General features: G+C 35.3%; 1 non-coding gene across 1 annotated transcript; it reads left to right on the plus strand.

Annotated features, from left to right (window-relative positions):
* Positions 1-651: 651 nt before the first annotated feature.
* On the plus strand, positions 652-758 carry LOC133787618 (small nucleolar RNA R71). Its single transcript, XR_009872627.1, has one exon. It is a non-coding gene; the product is annotated as a small nucleolar RNA R71 (small nucleolar RNA).
* Positions 759-5,619: the final 4,861 nt, after the last annotated feature.

Raw genomic sequence — 5,619 nt, forward strand, 5'->3', positions numbered from 1 at the left:
TGAAGAGTATTTGTAGCAAGTGCATTGATTAAATCCTCAGTAGAAGGTTTGGCACTTGGTGGTGGAGCAGCTTGCGGTGGTTGTGATGGTCTAGGTACATAATTATTTTGAGACCGCTGTTGCAAAGTGAAACCAGGTGGTCTCGCTGATGTTGGTTGTGAAGCAATTTGTTGTTGATTCCCATATCGAAGGTTTGGATGATCACGCCAGCCAGGATTATAAGTTTGTGAAAATGGTTCATAATACATCTGACGTAATTGACCAGGGAAATTTCCTACAGTGTTAACACCCTCAGTTTCTCCCTCCACTAGAGTAGGGCAAGTATCAGTAGGGTGCCTCACAACTTGACAGATTCCACATGGCCGCACCTGTTGGCCTAAAGCTAATTGTTGGACCACTGCAGTTAATTGAGCCAATTGTTGACCCAGCTGATTAGCATTAGAGGTGCTCACTTCATTAGCTGATTTGGGTGGTGGAACAGGATCTTGACGAATGTCAAACTGTTGTGAGTTAGTAGCCATATTAGAAATCAAGCTCCTGGCTGCAGCAGGAGTCTTATCAACTAGTGCACCCCCACTGGCTGCATCAATCATACTCCTATCCAGTGATTGTAATCCTTCATAAAAGTACTGAATGAGGAGCTGTTCACTTATCTGATGATGAGGGCAACTAGCACACAACCTCTTAAATCTCTCCCAATATTCATACAAAGACTCTCATGTATACTGCCTTATTCCACAGATCTCTTTCCTGATGCTTCCAACTTTTGATGCTGGAAAGTATCGTTCTAGGAACATAGTCTTCATACCATTCCAAGTTTCAACAGTACCAGGTGGAAGATAGTACAACCACTCTTTAGCTGCATCCTTTAGGGAGAAAGGAAAAGCTCGCAGCTTAATTTGTTCCTCAGTCACTGCAGCGGGTTTCATACTAGAACAGACAATATGAAAATCCTTCAAATGTTTATTCGGATCCTCACCAGGCAGCCCATGGAAAGAAGGCAATAAGTGGATGAGGCCCAACTTCAGCTCAAAGTTTACATCCAACGGTGGATATTGGATGCATAGTGGTTGTTGGTCAAGATTTGGCGCTGCCAACTCTTTCAATGTCCTTTGCTAGGCCATTGTGTTGGAAAAAACTCATTGCAAGATCTTTATTTATTTTTATGCAATTTACATATTATCAAACAAACATGTAAATTCCTAGAACATGCTCCTATGAAATTGATACAAATATAGAGTAAAGTAAAAACTTACATTACGCAACGGAACTGGAACAACTCCATCCTTCAATCTCTCTAACCCTTGATTCCTTTCTGTAGCGGAGTATTATCAAGAGATTGAACAAGATCAGCAACACAGTTTTCCTCACCAAGCCTTTGATCAACCTAGAACTAGTGTGGGCTGGTTCTCAACACATGAGATAGAGATCTAGAAAAGAAGAAGAGATTGTGGCTAAGAAAGGATTAGAGTGTCTATGTTTTCACTTACCCAAATCAACTAAGACTGACTTCCTTATGAAAACCCTAGATATCATATTCCTTATATAAGCAACTTAATGAGATTTATTTAAATTTAAATTAATTAAAATAATAAACAAAAACAAAAGCCTTGGGCTGCCATAAATGGACTTGGGCCCAATCTCTTTGTTTTGAATTTAAATCCCAACTGGGCCTAAATTCAAAACCTTTTATTTATTTATTTTTAATTAATTAATTAAATCCTTATTCAAATTAACTAATTATAATTTGAAACTTGATTTAATATTATTTATTTATATTGATACCAATTTATCAATATTAATAAATTTACCCAAAGATTCTCTTTTATTCTCTAAATCTCATATCTCTGTAAATTTTCCAAAATTGACCTAGTCAACTTTAAAAATCCTAATTGATAATTAAATCAATTAATTGAGACATTCTAGATGATTTACTCAAAGGTGATGCGGGGACCATGGATCCATGAAATCAAGCTCCAACAAGTTACCGTGAATTTATTTACGAATAATTTCACTACCTTATTAATTCCTCGTGACTCCACTATAGACTCAGAATTGAACTCTTGAATTCATAGAACGTATTTTCAAAACCATAAATACGTTATCCATTGTTATAACCATTACAATCAGTCAATCCTCTATCGACGACTTACTAACGAGCTGGGTGCAAATTACCGTTTTACCCCTCATCAGTATTTTATCCTTAACTCCCACTAAGTTCCTTATAAATGATATTTCCGTGAACTTAATCACAGAAATGAGATCTCAATCATTTAATCTTTTGAAAAAAGCAATTAAGGAAATCATATTTTCACTTCTCATACAGAAGTTATAGATTTCGTATCTATGAATAATACTCCCACTCAATTACACTAATAAATCTCCAAGATGTAAGTATGGGCTAGACCGTAGGGTAAGCTGGTAACGAACAAGTCAAAAGATTTAAATAATATAATTAGCAGAATATTATCACTCAGAATTAAGATCGACTTAATATATGGTCAACGTTGTGACATTGATTAGATTTGATAACAACGATACTTATTTATCAATCAATGATCAATATCAGTCCTAGTCCGATGTAACTAAATATATCCGATCTTATCTACTTGGTCGAAGCCTTGGGCAAGACATCACACCCTGAATGTGTAAGTAGATCATATCGTAGATTTCCTAATCAGTGAAAATCCAATGCACTGATCTAATCTTAGGACTCGTTCTTTTGAACATATAATTACAACTATAATCCACTATGACCTAGTCACTATAATTGTAACTATCCATATGTTCGGGATTTTATAAATGTTTGTATTATTTCAATAATCGTGTAATAAAACAAGCAAGCAACACAATTGTCAAACTAAATGATTTCTACTACTTTTATTGATAATATGAAATCATGCTACATGTCCGACATGGTTTTATAAGGGCATAAAACCGAACACATTGTTCTATAGGATCGAACTGAATCGTCAGAATCAGATTCGTTGTCAGACGGTAATGGCACTTTAACAGGATTATCTTGTGGAGCAAGACGTTGAAAGAGCGGATTATCGGTAATAATCCTTGAAGAACGAGAAGCTGACGATGACTCAAGATATTGTTTAAAACGAGATAACCTTTCTTGAGTATCGTCTTCACCAGACATATACACCTGATAATTCCACAGTAAAAACTAATTAGTCACAAATAAATAAATTTGAATAACAAAGAGAATAACAATAGTCCCCGGCAACGGCGCCAAAAATTTGATGGCTGTCGTGTACCACACAAATTTAACAATGATTTTTCTTTCAATACTTCCAATTATTTCAGTATTGTAGCAAGCACAGGTCGAACCCACGAGGACTATCATTTACTTTATTATTCAAGAATTAACACTAAAACTTAAAATGGGATTTTGATTTTTAACTCAAAATTAAATAACATAAACTAGAAGCAATTAAAGATTGATAATACGATATTAAGAAACAGTTAAAGGTTAATCTCCACCCTCAACAATCATTCCTAATCACTAATAATAAATATTATTCCAATTGCTCAATTAAACTATTAACCCCGCAAATAACGCTGAAGCAGTCAATTATCCCAGTCTCCCTATTATAAGTAATCAAGGCGAAGCGCTCAATAATTAACTCTTTTATCTAAGCAATAAATCTATGAAGCATACAATCTATTTAACTTAGATAAAGCATTAAGTCCTGTGGAAACAAGTTAATCTAGGCAATAAATTAATGAAGCATATAATTCATTTAACCTAGGTTCTATTTTTCATCACAATCAACAATTCTTTTGACATAACTATCAATTGTAATTTATCACATACACTTAGAATCCTAAACTATTAGGTGAGTAGTAATTCTAAGATGACAATTGAACAATGTAAAACCTTAATTAGTTGGCCACCTAACAAGAAATTACAAGATTCATAACATTCAATTGGGAAAATAGAAACAATCTAATATTGAGAGAAATTAAAGAACAATATTCATTATCAATAATCAAGAATTCATGTCTTGGGTTTTGAATTAATCCTTAACCTAAAAAGAACCAACTCCATAATAGTAATAATAATCACAAACATAATTAAAATTAAAATTAAAGAGATTAAGGGAAGAAAAGAAACTAGATTGATGAACAAAAGTAGTGTAGTCTTGTAGTCTTCTCTTCAGCCCTTTCTCAGTTTTTTTCTCTCTTAAAACCGTAATAAAGATCCCTCTCAAATTAACCCTAATCATCCTTTATAGTCTCAATTAAATTGTAATTAAAAAGTAATAAAAAATCTGAAAACGACGTCGCAAGCCGCGGCCTAGAACAAAATCTGTGCCTAAATCTGTCCCTCAGGCAGCGGCCTGTCTGGAAGAAAAAATTCTGAAAGTGCAATTTCCATTTAAAGTGACGCAGCCTACCTCCAATTTCTTCAATTCTTGATCTTAGATAGCTTCCACGTTGCCACCACTTCCACATTTCAATCCTAAAAGCTTTGAATACTTCTAAAACTTTATTTTAACTACACTTGCCATCAAAATGTCAGATTTATCATCATAAAACGCAACGTAGAAAATATGTTGTAGAATCACGAAACTTAGTGAAAACTATTAAAAATGCTATCATAACACCATCCAAGCATAGAAAAACTTAACAAATATTAATACAAAAATGACCTTATCAGAAGTCCAGGTAAATATTGAAAGTTTGACTAAGTCTGAGAAAGATCTCTAAGAAAAGACTGAGCAGGCTGAGAAAACAATTGTTGACCGAGATAGATCATTGATGAGAACAGCAAGAAAGTCCAGGCCAATAAGACATTGACCGACCATGTAACACCCTAGATAACCAAGACTGTTACACTGTGTATTTGAAATAGTGCAAGACTTGCTAATCAAGTCATTTAATTGAAAATGTGAATCTGATGACACAAACCGGTTGGGTTTAAAAGATTTTGGTTACAAACGAATAATTTTCATTAAAACAAATATTTGGTACATGGGATCCCAAATCAAGGTTTAAATAACGTAATTGCATAATTTCCAAAACAAATAAACAACCAAGCCACTCTAATGGCAAATACATGTTTTAGGTTCCCGTCCCTGTACAATCCCTCGACCGTGGAAGCCGAGCAGCTGACAATGTACACCTCGCCCCCAGAGCTCTCCAACTCATGGCCAACTCATCTTACCCTTGCCTTTACCTGCACCACGTAGCACCCGTGAGTCGAGGCCTAGCAAGAAAACACAATATCATTGCATAATCAATATTAACAACTAAGTAACTCATAGAGCATAATACAAATGATTTACAAGACATTAATCAACTACCCAGCAAGCCATAGCATTTATTCAATGCAGCACATCAGTCAATAACCAATGGTCTAGTTCCAAATATCCAACACATCATGCAAAACAATTAACAATAGAATACATGTCAAGCAACAACTAGGGTTAACGCCCGTAGGCCGCACCCTCTATTTAATCCATAGTCTATGGCTCGCTTTGGCCAGGTCCAGTGCTATACTCACTGACTCCGGCCAGCTTAACCGAGCTCAATGATTAATAAGCTGTCCTCAGCTACCAGTGGATGAGCCGCGCCCTGTGCGCAATTGTAAACTTTGGTGCCCTT

The sequence above is a fragment of the Humulus lupulus genome, chromosome 6 (assembly GCF_963169125.1).
Source record: "Humulus lupulus chromosome 6, drHumLupu1.1, whole genome shotgun sequence".
Classification (NCBI taxonomy): domain Eukaryota; kingdom Viridiplantae; phylum Streptophyta; class Magnoliopsida; order Rosales; family Cannabaceae; genus Humulus; species Humulus lupulus.